Source organism: Mesoplodon mirus, assembly GCF_964341445.2.
Source record: "Mesoplodon mirus genome assembly, chromosome: 3".
In the NCBI taxonomy this organism is placed as follows: domain Eukaryota; kingdom Metazoa; phylum Chordata; class Mammalia; order Artiodactyla; family Ziphiidae; genus Mesoplodon; species Mesoplodon mirus.
Genome location: NC_138978.1, coordinates 142,004,181 through 142,023,844, shown reverse-complemented (window position 1 = coordinate 142,023,844; position 19,664 = coordinate 142,004,181). Strand labels below are relative to the sequence as shown.

The 19,664-nt window shown below is 38.0% G+C and overlaps 1 pseudogene across 1 annotated transcript in view; it reads right to left on the bottom strand.

Annotated features, from left to right (window-relative positions):
* LOC309799283 overlaps positions 1–4,207 on the bottom strand; it is a 67,675-nt pseudogene extending 63,468 nt beyond the window's left edge. Inside the window, exons 1-3 of the transcript in view lie at positions 4,201–4,207; positions 311–470; positions 138–190 (exon numbers count right to left, since the gene is read on the bottom strand). The product of the transcript in view is annotated as an uncharacterized misc_RNA (transcript). The remainder of the gene's footprint in view (positions 1–137; positions 191–310; positions 471–4,200) is intronic.
* Positions 4,208–19,664: the final 15,457 nt, after the last annotated feature.

The window sequence follows — 19,664 nt, the reverse complement described above, 5'->3', positions numbered from 1 at the left end:
ACGCTACAGATGAGAACACTGAGACCTAGAAGCCTTAAGGCACTCGGCCGGGGTCACCGAGCTGGCAGGAGTCCTAGGCCGCATGCCCGGTCTAGTGCACGCACACCCGGGCACTGGGCACTGGTTCTAGTGCCCACCCTCCACCTTGCACCATCGAAAACCCCGCTTCTCAGTGCCAACACGAGGGGCCCTGGAAGCGGGAAGTACAAACCTGTCTCAACAAGCCGTGGCTGGAAGAAGCTCTGGATACAGATCAGGGGCAGCGGGTGCTCAGGAGCGGCGCCCAGTGCACCCCGCGGAGGCGGTCGGCCTTAAGTCCAGCGGGGCGTCCCGCAGGGAAGCGCGCACGGAGGGCAGAGGCACCAAGTCCTGCAGCGCGCACAGGTCCTCAGAGCGCGGAAAGAAGTCGGCCGCGCTGCCCCGGCGCAGCTTCACCGAGTGATCATGGCCCGAGCACGGCCTCGGGGACGCTGGCTGCGGACACGATGGCCACACCCGCCTGGGGGCCCCGGCCCCTCGGGCGCCCACCGCCCGGCGGCTGGGCCCCGCAGCGTGCGCAGGACCGGCGTCGCAGCCAGAAGACACAGGGCCACGGGCCCCAGCTACGCCAACCCCTGCATGCCGCGCTCCGGAGACCCCGCGTGGCCTGGTGTTGGCGCAGGCATCTAGGCCCTCCACGCCGCGGGGCTGGGGTTTACGTCAGCGGGCGGGACCGTTGGGGCGGGGCTCGAGGACGTCAGCACGCTCGCCGTGCGTCCGCACACAGCCCTGTCTCCCATGGTGACGCGGCCTGAAGAGTAGGGGCTTGAGCTCTGAGACTAAGGCACCGCGAAACGTACGAGGTGTGGAGAATTTGGGGTTTCCAAAAAGCGTTTGCTGACTCATCCAAACAAAACTGAGACCTGGTTGTATCAACGCATTTTAAAAGTAAACTCCCGTAAGTGTCTGTGCTCCCCCCACCCGGGAGAGAGCGTGCACTCCGTGAGGGACACACGAAAGGCTGAGTGAACATCTGCCTGTGGTCCCTTACCTGGTGCACGGGTGTGTGAATTTATGCGGAGAGCTCTTAATTTCTGTAGTTTCTGCTAACTTGACACGGTAGTTGGCAAATGGTGACGTGTTCCATGCATTCAGGACATGATCGTGGTTACTAATAATCACTTTGTTTGGTACTGACAACTCCACAGAGAATTTACTACTGAATATCCACTTTCCAGAAGAGAAACTGAGGCGTAGGAAGTGAAGTGACTGAGTAAGAGTAAGGACTCAGACAACTGGTGTTAGTAAATTAACCCTGCAAGGAGGCCGTTAGCCTGCGGTGGCTCTAGTGATGCGGCCACCTACGAAAACCAACAAAAATCTAAGCCTGTCAACGCCTCAGGGTGGCGAACACTGCTGAGGACAACGAGTCACAAACCACCAACTAGGCTTTAAAGTTATAACAGGTCAGTCATTTCCTTGCTTTGCTTCTGCCCTTTTAAAATAAACATCTCTGCAGCTCCTGTGGCTGGAGTGCTCCTCACCATTTCCGCTTTGGTGGTGCCTGAATTGAATCTATTTTTGCTCACGTAAAGTCTTATTTTAAATATGCCTCAGTTTGTCTTTTAACATTGGTCGTAGAAGTTGGATTTGTGTCCAGTTTCTAGAACAGTGGTCGTTCTCTGGTCAGGCCTTAGGCGTTATGCATACAACGTTCCTCTTCTACCACCACCTTCTGGATGCCTCCACCCACTACCAGCTCCCGCGTATCAGATCCCCTAGATGTGGTCAGCAATGGCTTTCACATGCAGCATGCTCACATTATAATATCGCAGACACTCCTCCGTCCTCCAGCCAGCGTGTGAACTGAAACATTACCATTCCTGTTGAAGAGCCTGCTGTGACCACTTTCCCAAACACAGCCACTCCCCAGCTGACCCTGGGTAACCACTCTTCTGAACTTGGTCTCCATCACTGCATGGATGTCTTTCTATTTAGGCTACATTTTTAAGTATTCTTCAACCTCATATAGTATTCTGCTATGTTTTCTCTTCTTACTTGCTTTTTTTAGTGTTATCTTTGCTAGGTTCATCCATGCTGACACGTAAAGATCTGTCTAGTTCATGTACTTTCCTCACTATGTAGGATTCCCATGTAGGGAAGTACAATAATTTATATGTGCATTTTCCTGTTGATGGACATTTAAATTGTTTCCAATTTTCAGTATGATTTCTGTTTTAAAAAATTTTTATATACTTTCTAAAGGTCACTTTACATTTACTGTTATTACAAGATATTGGCTATATTCCCTGTGTTGTACAATACATCTTTGAGCCTATCGTACACCCAGTAGTTTACATCTCTCACTTCCCCACCCCGTATTGCCCCCTCCTCCCCCTCCGCACTGGCAACCATTAGTTTGTTCTCTATATCTGTGTCTCCCCTTCTTTTTGTTATATTCGGTAGATTGCTGTATTTTTTAGATTCCATATATAGGTGATATCCTACAGTGTTTGTTTTTGTTTGACTTACTTCACTTACCACAATGTCCTCCAAGTCCATCTATGTTGCCGCAAATGGCAAACTTTCTTTCTTTTTTAAGGCTGAATAGTATGCAATTGGTTATATGTACCGCATCTTCTTTATCCATTCATCAGTTGATGACACTTAGGTTGCTTCCATATCTTGGTAATTGTAAATACTGATGCTCCGAACATTGGGGTGCACGTATCTTTTCCAATACATGTCTTTGAAAACACGTGTTTTTGTTCTTTTTGGATTTATACCCAGGAGTGGAGTTGCAAGGTCATATGGTAGTTCTATTTTTAGTTTTTGAGAACCCTCCATACTGTTGTCCACAGTGGCTGCACCAGTTTACATTCCTACCAACAGTGTACCAGGGTTCCGTTTTCTCTAAAAATTGTAAATTTTCTTCCTAGGGGTAATTGAGATGATAGTTGATTAATAACATAAGATCAGGCGAAGTCTAAAGAAATTTTAGAAAAGCTGGATAGAGTAGGAAAACTTCTGTTCGCTGGCGTCTGAATGTTAGAGAGACACCAAGACATGTGGGCCAAGTTGTGGAGAGAAGGGAAACACAGACGCAAGCTTGACACTTGGTGCAGCTTTTCTCCTTAGGGCATTTGCTGATTCAAATGGAGCTGAAAAGCCAAAGAGTTCAAAAGACTCTAACGACAGAAGCCAAACGGCAAGAACCGTTGTACATTGATAAACAGCATTTTAACTATGTAGAAGCAGAAAATGAAAAGAAAGAACTTTGCATTACATTTAATAAAAGTTTAGAGAGATCTTTGTGGTATATTAGTGAACTTATTTGTGGAAATTTAGCCATGTACATTGTGTTGGAGAGGCACCAAGAGTTCAAGAATTCTCACAATTTGAGTACACAGTTGCCTTAAATGTAGGCATGGTGGCATCCATTTACATAACAATGATTTGGAGGATGTTGTGTTAGTCAGCTCTTGCTGTGATAATGCTTTGGAACAAATCACACCAAAGTCCGTTACATAAACAAGAATTTATTTCTCTTGGACCTATGGGCTAGCTGCAGTGGCTCTCTTTTAGACCTCTAGATGGCTAGTTTTGCTCCGTGTTTTGGGTCAGTTTGAGGTCTGTCACACACCTCTTCGTCTGCAGCCCAACTGTGAGGCCGCAGCTCCCAGGCTCTGTCTTCTCTAAAAGTCCACTGAAACATAAGAGGTGAGCCCAACCGCACAAGCCCATTTAAGGCCTCTTCTGCTCATTTAAGGCCATCATGTCTGCTCATACTTCAGTGGCCAAAACATGTCACAGATCTAAGCTGTATTTAGAATATGTGTATTTGTTTAAAGTTGGGTGCTCTCACAGAAGAATATTGCATTTTGGACAGTGTTAGCTTAGCATTTCCATTGGCATTTGCAAATGTGATAAACGTCGTGTGCACTTTTTCACCTTTGAGAACTTTTTGAAATTGTGGGACAATTTCTATGGGAAAAGAGGAAGGTACATTTTAGAACTCAACTCTAGTTATAGCAGCGTTGGGAGAAGAATTAATGAGATAAGGTCAATACAAATGAAAGATTTGGGATTCACGTATTCATAATTAACATTAGCATTCTTCAGAACATTCCTGGAGAATTGTGATGCTTGCTTTACGTGATTTTATCATAAATCATTATAATCTGACCAAGCCACTTCAGTAAAACATACATCATACAGTACATCGCATTTTAGTTTTTCCTACCACTGCACAACTTCTCATCAGGCACGAAAGGCTACATATGGTATGGTTCCATTTATGCGAAATGTCCAGCAGTGGCAGATCCATACACACGGCAAATATTATACATTAGTGGGTGCCAGGGGTTTGGAACAGAGGGAAATAGGGAATGACTCCTTAAAATGGGTGTAGGTTTCCTCTTGGGGTGATGAAAATGTTTTTCAGCTGGACAGCGGTGATAGTTGCACAACATTGGGACAGTACTAAATTCCACTGAATGGTACAGTGAATTGTAAAATGATCAAAATGGTGAATTTTGTGTTCTGTTCATTTTACTACAATAAAAAGGAGAAAGAATTAGGGAAAGACTTAGAGTTTGGGAAAGTAAGGTGAACTGGTCAAGAAAAAGACAGCTCTACTGTTCAGTTTTCTCTCAGCTCTCCCAGTGCATTAATCCTCAGCAAAAAGTAGCCTGAACTTGTAGATGATAGTCATTCAACACAGTGCGGGGAAAAGTAAATAAAATAAAAGCCAACTCTTCTTCTTTAGCACATCTATGAAAGGTTAACTTCCTGCTCAGCCACATGGACATTCATGAAGACGTTTCACTTTAGGTGTCCTCTACTTCAGTACTTTACTCACAGCTCATTCACACATGTAGGCAACAGCATTCCTTAATTCGATGGACTCTGCAGTGCTGGTTGTGATCAGTCTCATGAAAAGAAAAGGGAAAGAGGAAAAAGCCTCCACATTGACTTGGTGGTCTTGACAAAATGGATACAGAAGACAGCTTGAGTGTCAAACTGGAAACTTATTTTCCTTTTCCTTTTCTTTTTATCTTTCCTATCAGGTCTTCTGCCCACTTCCCACCCCCTTCTTTCAAACAGGAGAGACACTAATTAGCTGCTTTTTTTTTGTTTGTGCTAAAACAACTATTGTTTTGGGTTTCTTGTTGTTCGGTGAACATTTTTGTTTTTACTGCCAAATGAGCTTCGGTGGTTGGTGTAGGGGGTCTCTTGGGAACTTAACTTTTTCCAGTTTAAGTGGGAAAGCTTTTTTGTTTGAATGGGCTTTTACTGGGTGCTTCAAGGTTTGCTCTTGGCTCTTTGATGGGGGACTGGATAGCACTGTGTTTCCTTTGAGGTTCCAATAAATAAAGGATCCTATGTCCTCCTGGGCACTTTTTGTTGACTTTGCTGTGTGTCCTCTCTAATAGCCAGATGCAGATTCCAGGAAAATGACATATAAATGAATATAAGTAATCTAATATTTTTAGAATTTGCTTTGGCCATACTCCTGGTCTTATTCTACTTGTAGCAGATGGCTTTAAAGAGCATTAGCTATGTATATATTAAATATAACACAAATATACCAATATTAAATATTATATTGATATATAAATTTAATATACTAATATTTATATTAATGTATAACAATTATGTGTTATATTAATATATATTTTTGCCTAGCGTATATTATATACAAAATATATGGGTAATGAAATGTATTTATATGGTTAATATGTTCATAATATTAATATGATATATCCTGTAATATTGATTATAAAACAATCATAATATATAAATTATAAATATATATATTTATATATATTATAAATATATAATTATTATTATCTGATATAATACACTATAGTTAATATATTCTATATAACACAATACGTAATGAATTAGTATAAGACAATTATATTATGTAATATAAATATAATACATCTATAAAACTATATATATTTTAATTATACATTACACATACAAGTATGTATAGCTATTTATAATTTTATTTACATAGGAATCTGTTCATCATAACAATTGATGTAAAAATATGCAATATTTTCAATCAAATGGGCCTTAACCTCACTACCTACACATAACTACTTTTATAATCATGAACCCTGTCTAACTCATGCTTCCATATCTCTCAACCTGCTTTTCTACACATGCACATAGATGACACACATTTATACACGATATATATGTATACTACCAGTTTTCAGTTCAATGTATATAACTATATAATATATATAATTATATTCCTGTGTATGTATACAAATGTAAATCAAAGGTATGTGTATAGGTATGTATTTCATTTGTTTATATAACTATATCATACAAATAATGTATGTGTATATAAATACATGACTATATACATACATACACAGAAATATACTTATTTAAACAAAAGGGACCTAAATAAACATAGTTCTCTAAGAATAAAACTAGTTATGTCTCACTGTTTCAATAAGAGTTTATAGTTTTCTACTGTATGTGCTTCTATAATTGTTATGAACAATTCCCACTTGTTGAATGTTAAGTTGTTTTAATTTTTTGCCATTATTAATGAAGCTCTAAAGAATACGGTGGGCAAGATTACTTGAAAAACTCTCCTGAAGGAAAAGGGTTAGGTATGCTAGGTTAAATGTACACAACTTATTCTTAAGTGCGTGGTTGATTTTTGAAGTATGCAGTAGAAATTTCCAGGACCCATGAAAGAAGGGTGGTACATGTGTGAGAGTTATAGCTATATTAGGAGTGGATTGAAGATCTTGATAGCTTAGAACAGAAGCTGGAAATCCTGTTTTTATGGAGCCAAGTGGCAAATATTTTAGGCTTTGTAGACCAAAGAGCAAAATTGAGGATATTATTTAGGTACTTAGGTAACCATTTAAAATGTTACCAGTTAAAATGTGAAAATTCTTCATAGCTCACAGGCCATAGAAATAGGCATCTGTCTGGATTTGTAATACAGGCCATAGTTTAATGACACAACTGACATAGAGACTTGTTTATAAATGGCCATAACCACGTGAGAGGCAGGAGGTAAGACTCCATCCCTACTAGATGGGAAGTTAGAACTAAACCTATCTATCCCTAGCTTCACCTTCAATGAAAGGGTGTGCCAGGAGAAAAAATATCTGCTGGCAAAGGGAGACTAAGACCAAATTCTCTTGGCCTCTGCTCTGGGTAGGAAACAGGTAGGAAATCTTGAGAATTCTGAACCCCAGATCTGTGTTCCCAGTGTTTGGGTTGCAAATTTATGTGCGGTCTTGCAAACAGAAGCTAAGAAATTAACTTAAAATGCTCCCAAATCGGTGGTATTCCAAACACAAAACTAAACCCTTTCTGGAGAGGTAGACCTTCAACACAGGCCTATAGCATTCCCACAGAGAAAGTTTAGCTAAACATGAGCTCATGATCTAAATTTACACAATAATGAAGAAATCAGCTAGAAGTGGAGAGAATCAGCAAAAAACAATCAATACCAGAATTATATTCCCAAGGCCATCCATCAGATGTTGGAATAATCAGGTGCCAGGCAGAAAATATACATAAAACTAGGACTGAAACAAGGAACAAGGATGTTTTAAAAGACTGGGTAGGATCTTTAAAACATTTTTCAAGTACATGTCATTGATAAAGCTAAAAACTCGAAGGTTGTGTAATACAGCAGATTAATCATGGAGAAGTGTGACTTTATGCTGTTTTAAAAAATATGGCAGGTCAGATTTTCTGCCTAATTATATAAGTAGATTTATCTTTAAAAAATACACATTATTTTAAAGACTTATTGGCTGTAAAATAAGTTAAGGTTATTTCAAAGGGCTTCTCTCCAAAGAAAAGTGAGAAGTAGCAAAACACAGAAAGTCGAGGGGAAAAAATGTCAATATATACATTGCGGTAGGGTGAACTAAGCCTTAGGCTAGCAACAGTGTGGACGAGCTGACCCTTAGATACTTACAACTAATCTGGAATCTTCAAAAAGTTCAACTATTTATAACTAAAAAGATTTCTTAAAATTAATAACCAAGTGTTTTAATTGACATCAGAAGAGTAAAACAATAAACCCTGAGAACATAGAAAAATAGATAATAAATATATGAGCAGAACTTAATAAAACAGAAAAAAGTATAAAATTGAGGTGATTTAGTAAGTCAAAAGAATATTCTTTGAAAAGATTTAAAAAACACACTTTGATTAAGCAAAACAAAAACATAAGTAAATAATATACAGAAAGAATCAGGACAATGTTAGAGCAGAGAATATATGAAATGCCCGTAAATTTGAACATTTCTGTAAAGTGGACAATTTCCTAGCTCCTAAAGTTTACCAAAACTGACACAAGAGGAAATTTATAGCTGGAGCTCTTTCACCAGTAAAGGAATTATGTCAATAGTTTACAATGTTTCACCAAGAAAATACCAGACCCAGCCAGATCATTTGGGAGGTGAATTCTATGGAACTTCTATTAAACAGATAACATCAATATGAACAAAGAAAAACTTCTAGAGATAGCGAAGGAAGAATTCTCCTTTATTCATCTTATGAAGTCTATATAATCCTAATACTGAAAATAGATTAGGACTGTAAGGAAAAAGAAATTTACGGGTCAAATTTACTTGTAAATATAAAAGCAAAAATTTTAAACTATGATATTAGCTACCCAAGTTCACTAGAGTAAGAAGAAGCATGAGCAAGTTAGGTCATCCAATGAATGAAAAGGTAGTTTAATGTCAAGGATATATATCAATAGATTGAAAACACCACATTTTATTTCTTTCATCTATCTCTTTAAAAAATGATAAGTACTTATATTGATCTCTCTTGTACTAGGCACTGTGCTAAGTCACTTACATATTTACTCCTTTAAACCTTCTATCATCCCTGCGGGAAAGTTCTATTTTGCTTCCATTTCTTAGCTAAGACTCTAAGCCCCAGGAAAGTGAAGCAACATTTGTAAGTTTTTGTGGATGGTCAGTGATGGGACCAGTACAGGAACATCCAAAGTCTGTGCTTGGAAACAGTGCCCCATGTTGACACTCACATTACAGATGAAAGGAAAGGAACCATGCACTTACCATATAGATTAAGTCTCACATTACAGGTTAAAGGAAAGGAACCATGCACTTACATTATAGATTAATACCCCCATAACAGGTTAAAGGAAAAAGAAACATGTGCTTCCTCAAAAGTTGTAAAGAAAGCATATCCATTTCTTAATATATTTCCCAATTTCTTTTGCTTGTTTTCTGACCTTTGTAGTGCATTTTGCCATGAGGCAAATTTTATTTCTTATATAATTAAATGTATCCTTTTTTCTTTGTATCTGAGAAAGGTGTTCCTCATGAATACTTTATTTCATGTCTCCCAGGTTTCTGATACTTTTACAGTTTCATTATTTTTTAACTTTTAACTACTTGCTGTATCTAGAATTTAGTAATGATAGCCATATTTTCCCACTTCTGTTGAATAATTTTTCCTACTGATCCAAAATGTGAATTTTATTTTAAACTCAACTCCCTTATGCTCTTGCATCTAATTTTAAGATGCTTCCTATTCCACTGGTTGTTTTGTCTATCTAAAACAAAATGCTGCCTTAATTATAATGTAATTATAATATAATAAATGTAATTAGTAAACATAATATGATATATAATAAATAGCATATATAAAATAACAAAATATAATTTACCATATAACAAGGTCCAAGGAGAGCAATACTATACAATCACTTGAAATATCCCGCAAAAGATAGTTTATAAAATTCAATATTCATTTGTAATTTAAAAGAAAGAGTAAAATAGGGATTGATGAATGCTTCCAAAATAAGAAGAAATTATATGTCTACAAGAGAAAGAGGTAAATGATAAACTTTAGTAACACTGGCAATAAATGCAGGACAAGATGAGGATGCCTGATATAATGTTAAAGAAAAAGTATTATGTAACATTGTTTTTGCAGCACTGATGAGTTCAGTGAAAAGAGAATCTCATAGAAAAGAGTATCTCGTTCTTCTTAATGTCTGTACACTTGTCCATTGCATGAACATAACAGCTTATTTAGCCAATATGTTACTGATCTGCATCTGGATTTCTAGGTTTTCATGGAATTTTTTATTATGCACAATTGTTTCAAACACTAGGACTTCCTCTTATGTTTATATCTTTTGAAAGAAACAATATCTCCACAGATGATTTATCTGTGCTGGCTGCTAGCTGACTTTGGGTACTTCTCAGTTCTTCCCTTTACCTTCCTTGTCAATATGAAAACGGAAGGCAAGAAGGTCTCCTGTTTAGAGACTGTCAAGATAGATCTTGGTGATAAAGTCTTGGTGGTAAAGGCTAAAAGTATCAACCCAGAACAAACGTTTTTCCAGCTGTAACTATGTGTGATTCCCTTGGCTTGATTCCGTAGAGGATGTAAGACAAGACTGTAGAATCTGCCGTCAAAGTGCTTCCAGTAGGATGAGCTAAGTCAAGTATGGTGGCATATGTAATTCAAGACAAAATATAATGTCTCCTAGCAAAACTTGGTGGAGTGAATGTAGAAGTCACTGTATGCTTTGAATTAAAGGAACACAATAAATCTTGTTTTGGAAGGTAAGTATTCTGGTCTCTTTGTGGAGATGAATTGGAAATTGTCTAGAAGAAGGAAAATGAGGTTAACCAAAGTTAAACTCATAAATAATTGAGCATTACTTAAATATCTGTGGTCTATGTTTGTCTTTGATCACAATTTCTCCCAATTTATAGACCTCTTTGATACTTGATGAATCCTTGTCAAAGATGCACTTAACAATGGTTATCACTTGTGTATTAGGTTTTGCCTGGGCCCTGAAGAAACTATCCTAAATTACCAGCTATGTATGATTGTCACTTGATTTCCTCACAGAGAACAATCAGAACTCCTTGTCTTAAGTGGCTTGGAATGTGAAAGTAGTTAGTCTCTTAGATATTGTTAGAGGACCCTACAGAGCCCATTGGTGAAAGTTTGGAAGACATGGGGCTTCTTAAAATTGATTCTTGTAGTGCTATAGGAAAGATCACTGAACCAAAAGGATAACGGTGTTTCTGGTTCTGTTGTTAGCGTTCTCCATGGAAACATTGCTGAAGCTTCTGGACTCAATTTCCTTCCCCATGTGTGAATGTCACTGAAAATATCCAACTCCATTCTATCCCCATATAACTTCAGGAACTAAGCAAAATGAAGACTCAAAATTCATTTCAAATAATGAAATGAATATGTAACGTAGAATGGAACTGGGAAAATACCTGGTTTAAATTCTGGAAAGTACCAACTATACAATTCTGGATAAGTTGCTTACTCTTGCTTAGTCTAATTTAATGCCCATCTCACAGGATGTTATGATGATTAATTTAATATCTTTGTATAACACAGAGTGTTATGTAATTTCTTCTTGTTTTTCTTGAGTAAATACATATCCTTAAGCAACTCACTGTAAACAATAGTTACTTACTTGCTTAAATTACTCTTATCTTCTATTATCACCTGAACTGTGTCCTGCTCAAGTTAATATGTGGAAGTCTTAACCCCCAATACCTCGTAATCTGACTGTATTTGGAGATAAGGCCCTTAAATAGGTAACTGAGGTCAAATGAGGTCAAATGGGTGGGCTCTAATTCAATATGACTGGTGTCCTTATAAAAAGAAAATATTAGGACACAGACATGCACAGAGAGACCATGTGAAGACCAAAGGAAAACATGGCATCTACAAACCAAGAAGAGATACCTCAGAAGAAATCAATCCTGTTGACACCTTATCTCAGATTTCTAGCCTCTACACCCGTGAGTGAGTAAATTTCTGTTGTTTAACCTCCTCAGTCTCTGGGACTTTGTCATGGCAGCTCTAGGAAACTAATACAACTTTTTATGGCCTCCTTGTCTCAAGTTGAAAGTTCAATATTTGGCATCATAGCTAAGAAACAAAAATATCATCTACATTCCTTGTTGTAGTCTTTCTTCCCCATTCTCATCGCTAGTAATTTCCATATTTGGGTCTATTTTCTGTATCTTGTAAACAGAGCGTTACGCTCATTTCTTGTCTTACTGCTAATATACAATAAATGTGCAGATACCAAATAGATTTTGGAGAAGTGCAACATATAGTTGATACATGTGTGATATGTGTGTATTCATATAATTTATACTTTTTCTCTATTTTCTTCCTTTGGTGTGAGCTAAGACTCTCTGCTTTTGTGACTAGCGCTCCTGAATACTAATCCCTGAATTTAATTCACCAAAAATTGTCAAAAATAATAATCATATGGGGAAAGAGAGAGTGATAGAGGGAGAAGAACAAACAATCAGGCAAGGGCAGTACTGTGAATTATTAGGGTCTTATTAATAAGATTATGTTAGTCAAGAGGAAATGACCGTAAGTACCATCAGTGAGCCCAGTTGGTCTTTACTGAGTGCTAGACACATCCCTGAGTTCTGTTCTTAGTCTCCAACTGTATGATGACTACTGTCTGGAAGTATTATCTGAACAACTAAAGTCACTTAATGGAAAAGGAATATGTCTTTAGAGAAGCAACAGTAATTTTTCTATCTGATTAAAAAGCAATGTTGACTGTCTGGAAACCTCAGTCATATTTGTAAGCAGAAAAGCATTGGCTATTCAAAGTGGATGATGTAAAGGGATGAGCAGAAACTTTGGCGATAGGTATACCTGGATTTAATTCTCACTTCTACCACTTGGCAGCTGGATAGCCTTAGGCAAGTTTCATACCTCCCTGAAATTCACTTAATTCAGTCTGTAAAATGGCATAATAACTTATTATAGCATCCTTTTAGGAATTTTAAATCAGTTATTGAAATAAAAGTACACACTATATAGACAAGTATGGATTCCTCAATAGGTGTTTGACCTTTCATTTCTCCAGTATCCCACCCCCATCAAATAAAGAAAAATACTTTTTAAAATTTATGAATATTTCATTATTCTAAAGTTAAAGCCATAAAAATAAAAATAATCAAATGGCCTACGATCATACCATTAGAAGAACAAAAGACTAGGTGTTCATGAGAGTTCCAAATTAGAATACAAGTTTTCATTAGGCACTTGTTTATGTATGCTATTCTGCTCTTTAAAATAAATAATTAAATTTGAAAGACTTATTTCCTCACTTTTAAGACTTTATTAGTTTACAAATTACATATCGACCTATGCTAAATATTATACCGACCCATGCTAATGAATTCAGTACAGAAAACAAAAAACACTGCACTCAAGCAAACTACATATATATGTGTGTGTGTATATATATATATATATATATATATATATTACTTAAATGCATTTATATCCTAGCATGTCTCATAAAGCATTGTGGTAACTCACCGGAATACATACAATCAAATATAATGGCAAAAGCACTTAATATAAACAGGGCCAAGGAAACATAGACAGACGATGAAGAAAAGATGAGGGAAATGTGAACAGGAGGAAGTGTAGTTAATCAAGTTGTATGTTTTGACCTTAAGATTCTCTGTGTGGGGACTTCCCTGGTGGCACAGTGGTGGGGAATCCGCCTGCCAGTGCAGGGGACATGGGTTCAAGCCCTGGTCCGGGAAGATCCCACATGCCGCGGAGCAAATAAGCCCGTGTGCCACAACTACTGAGCCTGTGCTCTAGGGCCCATGAACCACAACTACTGAAGCCCGCGTGCCACAACTACTGAAGCCCCAGCGCCTAGAGCCCGTGCTCCGCAACAAGAGAAGCCACAGCAATGAGGAGCCCGCACAACCACAACGAAGAGTAGCCTCCGCTCGCCCCAACTAGAGACAGCCTGTGTGCAGCAACAAAGACCCAACACGGCCAAAAATAAATAATAAATAAATTTATTTTAAAAAAAAACATTCTCTGTGGATAAAACAACATGTAAATAATTGGTTACAAAGCCACATTATCTGAAGGTGCCAGACTGCACATTAACAGTCTGACACAAAGGGACAGCACAGGAAAACTATTCAAAGATAGAGATTTTTAAATATTTGCAGTTTGAAACCTTTTAGAGCACGTATAATGAGCTCGACACACATTTCAACACTCAACATGTTAATCACATGTTCAAGTATGTCTCAAAGTCATTGGAAATAGCTGTTGTCTCTGTCCCTGATATCCAAAACTGATCTGTGATGTGTAAAACTCAGGAGGTATTGATATCCACTTTTTGGCATCTGAACAGGAAACAAAGTTGTTTCGCAGTGATAATAAAGAATGAAGTAAATGCAAAAGGATACAAAAGACAAAGTACTGAGGGAATGTATTAACAGAATGAGTCAAACTAAATTCTGGTGAACTGGGGCCTACGATTGTACACACTCCATGGAAATACCCCAGCCTAAATACTGGCATAGGAGGAAGGGTACTGCGAAGCCCATCACAGTATAATCCTTTAAAATGTCCCTTTCAAGGTTGGCTCCACCCAACACTGAGTATAGGAAATCTTCCCATCAGGCAGAAACACTGGCTGCCCAATGATTGACCAAGAAATTAACACACTAATGAATAAATGATGCTAATTTATTTCTATCCCTGACAACGGGAAACAGCACACACTCTGTGTCAATGGTATGTCCTCTTTCCCACTTTTCTAAGTGGGAAATTATGTTTTTCCCTTCATTGCTTTATATCATGTGTGGCAGGCATGATGGGAAATGGCTATCAATGGTTCTGTTATTGATTTCTACCTTCATTTCACTGTGGCTAAAGAAGATACTTTGTATGATTTCAATTTCTTAAAAATGTATTGGTACTTGTATTGTGGCCTAACATATGGTCTTTCCCGGAGAGTGTTCCATGTGTACTTGAGAAAAATGTGTATTCTGCTGTTGTTGAGTGGAGTGATCTATATACGGCTGTTAGGTTTAGTTGGTTAAATGTGTTATTCAGTCCCCCTACCTCTCTACTGATCTCCTGTCTAGATGTGTTTTCCATTATTGAAAGCAAGGTATTGATCTCCAACTATTATTTTAGAACTATCTATTTCTTCCTTCAATTCTGTCAATGTTTGCTTCACATATTTGGGGGTTGTTTGGTACATATATGTTTATAGGTGTTCTATCTTCTTGATAGATTGAACTTGTTATCAACATATAGTGGCCTCCTTTTCCTCTTGTGATAGTTTTTGATTTAAAGTTTATTTTGTGTGATAGTAACATAGCCATCCCAGATCTATCTTCCTTCCTTCCTTCCTTCCTTCCTTTCTTTTTCTGTCTCTCTTTCCTTCTTTTTTGTTACTATTTACATGGGATATTTTATTCTATGCTTTAACTTTCAAGCAACTTGTGTCTTTTGAAATCGAGTTTTTTGCGGACAGCATATACTTGGATTATGGTTGTTTTTTTTTGTGTGTGTGTGTGTGTGGTATGCGGGCCTCTCACTGTTGTGGCCTCTCCCGCTGCGGAGCACAGGCTCCGGACGCGCCCGCTCAGTGGCCATGGCTCACGGGCCCAGCCGCTCCGCGGCATGTGGGATCCTCCCAGACCGGGGCACGAACCCGTGTCCCCTGCATCGGCAGGCGGACTCTCAACCACTGCGCCACCAGGGAAGCCCGGATTATGGTTGTTTTTAAAGTCCATTCTGCCAATGTTTACCTTTTTATTGGAGAGCTTAACCCACTTACTTTTTCAAAAATTACTGATGAGGAAGAACTTAATTCTGTCTATTTCCTGCTTGTTTTCTGTATGCCTTATGCATTTTTTGCCCCTCATTTACTCCATTACTGACTTCTGTGCTTAGCCGATTTTCTTGTGGTGAACTCTTGATTCCCTTTTCATTTCTTTTTGCATATAGTCTATTGATATTTTCTTTGTGGTTATCAAGAAGATGACATTTACCATTCTAATGTTAAAACAATATAATTTCAATTGAAACCAACTTCAGTAGCACACAGAAACTCTGTTCCTCTACAGTTCCGTTCCTCCTCTTTACATTATTATTGTCACAAATTACACCTTTATACTTTGTGAGCCCAATAACATGGTTTATGATTATTTTATACATTTGTTTTTTCAATCATGTAAGAAATAAAAAGTAGAGCTACAAGCCAATAACACGATACTGGCTTTAGTATTTGCCCATGTATTTATCTTTACTGGAGATTTCTATTTCTTTCTACAGCTTCGAGATGCTGTCTAGTGTCCTTTCATTTCAACCTGAAGGTTCAATTTAGCATTTCTCATAGGGCAGTGGTAGGAAGTTGTAAAATAAATGCCCTCAGCCTTTGTTCATCTGGGAATGCGTTAATTTCTCCCTAAGTTTTGAAACCAGTTTGGCCAAATATAGAATTCTTGGTGGACAATTTTTTTTTTCTTTCAGCACTTTAAATATGTCTGGCCTCTTGCTTCCGTGGTTTCATATAGGAAATTAGCTCTAATCTTTTTGAGGATCCCTGCTTTGTAACAAATTTCTTTTTTCTTTCTCCTTTGGGAGAAAAGATTCTTTCTGTGTCGTTTGGCTTCTGAGAGTTTGATTATACTGTTTTTTGCTGTGGGGTTCTTTGAGTTTCTCTTAGTCCTGAAATCAGCCAAAGATTTATAGCAACCAAACACATAGTGAACCAGGGAAGAGGCAATTTGAAAATGGCAGGAAAGCTTTGTGGCATTTTTACTTGCCCTTGCCCCATCCACTGTTAGTGTAGTGATGGTCTTAAAGTGGTGGAGTCTTAATGCAGTGATAGTCTTAAAGTAGCAGCAGACCATTCCTAGTATGGGACCCTCAATCCTGCTTCAGGAGGGAGCAGAAGAGACCGTACTCTCAGATTATTATGTGTATCTGTTCTAACCTATCTGTTCTGGGAGCTACCTGAAGGACTGACACAAGATGCTTATCTCTGTCTTAGCTAACTTGGAACACAGTCTGGAAAAGCAGCGGTCATTGCTCAAAAAAAGTGCAAGGTGAACCAACAAAGCACAAATGGCTGGGGCAGAAGACTGTGCATTGAAATACAATAGACCACAGAAGATGCAGGAGCCAAAGTTGGGGGAGATTCTTTGGGAAATTAGAACCTACAAAAAGTACACATGTGTCCAGAGAAATTAGGAAAGCCACATGCATACTCGAGATAAGATGCATGTTCTGAAAACACCAGAGGAGTCTCTAAGCTTTTACCACGGGCTGAGCCCTGAACTCAGTGCAGGTCAGCTAAATGTTGAAGGAGTGATCCAGCAATCTGCACAATGGGCAGAGGTGTGTGGTTTTGAGTGTGCATGTGGATGTGCTTGTGTGTATTTATTTTTGTTTGTTTTAGGTGCAGGAATTCAAGGAAATCTCTGTCAAAACATTAGCTAAACATGAACTAAAGGAACAGAGACTTCAGTGCGTACATACGATAAGGAAAACAGTCATTGCAAAAATAGTTTGGAAAGGTCCCTAAACAAACAGACTACTACAGCCTCCAACAATCAAAAGCCCAGGAAACCCTGGGAAAGTGGGAGAATCTGATTTCCATAGATACCACATTATAATATTTGAAAGACAAATTTTCAACCAAAAAAATCACAAGGTATACAAAGACATGGAAAAGTATGGTCCATTTAAGAAAACAAATTAATTGATGAAACCATCCGTAATGAAGCCCAGACATTTCTCCACTGCATATTCTTGCCTCCTTTGTCATAGATTCATTGACCATAAGTGCATGGGTTTATTTCTGGGCTCTCTATTCTGTTCCAGTGATCGATGTTTTTGTGCCAGTACCATACTGTTTTGATTACTGTAGGTTTGTAGCACAGTCTGAAGCCAGGGAGCATGATTCCTCCAGTTGTGTTCTTCTTTCTCAAGACTGTTTTAACTATTCAGGATCTTTTGTGTTTCCATACAAACTTTAAAATTATTTGTTCTAGGTCTGTGGGAAATGCCCTTGATAATGTTGATACAGACTGCATTGAATCTGTCGATTTCCTTGGGGATGATGGTCACTTTAACAATATTAATTCTTCCAATCCGTGACCATGGTATATCTTTCCAGCTGTTTGTGTCATCTTTAATTTCTTGTATCAGTGTCATATAGTTCCCCGGGTACAGGTCTTTTAGCTCCTTAGGCAGATTTATTCTTCTGTATTTTATTCTTTTTTACGTGATTGTAAATGGGATTGTTTCCTTAATTTCTCTTTCTGATAGTTCACTGTTAGTGTATAGAAATACAGTAGATTTCTAGATATAAATTTTGTATCCTGCAAGTTTACCAAGTTCATTTTTGAGCTCTAATAATTTTTTGATGGTGTCTTTCAGATTTTCTATGTATCATGCCATCTGCAAACAGTGACAGTTTTACTTTTTCCTCTCCATTTTGGAGTCCTTTTATTTATTGACTTTTCTTGTCTGATTGCTGTGGCTAGGACTTCCAAAAGTACCTTCAATAAAAGTGGTGAGAGTGGGCATCCTTGTCTTGTTCCTGATCTTAGGGGAAATGCTTTCAGCTTTTCACCATTGAGCATGTTAGCTATGAGCTTGTCGTATATGGCCTTTATTATGTTGAGGTATGTTCCCTCTATGCCCACTTTCTGGAGAGTTTTTACCATGAATGGATATTGAATTTTTTTCAAAAGCGTTTTCTTCATCTATTGAGATGATCATATGGTTTTTAGTCTTCAGTTTCTTACTGTGATGATAAGAGACCTAAGAGAGCTACAGAGGCTAAGTGACCTTTCCTTCCCTGAATGGGTAGGTATCCTTGTTCTGCCTTCTAATTGAGTTAGTATCTGAGTAAAGAACTGCCAGGTGTCATTTAGTTCACAATACACTGCTGTGGCCATATAGAAATGAATTTGCCTAAATCATTTGGCTTTTCTAAATTATAGTAAATGAATATACTGAATGAATACTTCAACTTAAGGAAATGTTCTTAAAAATATATTAATGTAGGCACTTCAGCGGAGAATTGAAAACAAAACAAATAATTCAGGTAAAATTAAAGTACACTCAGTTGTATCCAGTTTCCTCTTGTAAATCTCTCTTTTTCATTTGAGTGGACAGTCACTGGAGAATATCTGACTTGGGGCTAAGGAAATCTAAGCCTCCTTGGCCACACTGTATTCCCTTAGGTCGTTTAATAAAGACACCAGTTGGATTGCTGAAAAAATAGTGGGAAAAATCAATCCCTCACATCCAAAGGGCAGCTCTTGAAAATATGTGGATTGTTGTAGTCATTTTGCTCTTCTGGCCTCAGAAGTTCTAATCTTAACCTTAGCCCCTCATGCAGAGAGACTTTTTAAACCAATTCGCACATTACTCATTATGTGACTGTTGAATAAGAGAAACCCAGCTCTTTTCCTGTGCTTTCAAGCAGTTATCTTCTTCAAAACTTGGTTTGGATTGTTATACCTTAATCTTGCCTGGCAAGGGACTTATGGGAAGGTTCTTATTGTTTGAAAGTTTGGTGCCAGTATCTGCAAAGAAAGAAGAAAGTAAAGAAGGAAAGGTGTGTTTATCAAACATCCCAATAGTGAAGGTGTGTGAAAGCAACTTTTGAAAAAGTGAATCTGTCAGAGTTTAGCCGTATTATTACATTTTATTTTATTCATTGAACATAAATAATTATCAGTGAATCCTTTCTAGATTTTCTAGTTTCCCAAAGTTCCCTGTATTCACATTCTACGGTGAAAAATGGTATTTTAAGTCACTGCTCTCCACCTTATATTATTTAT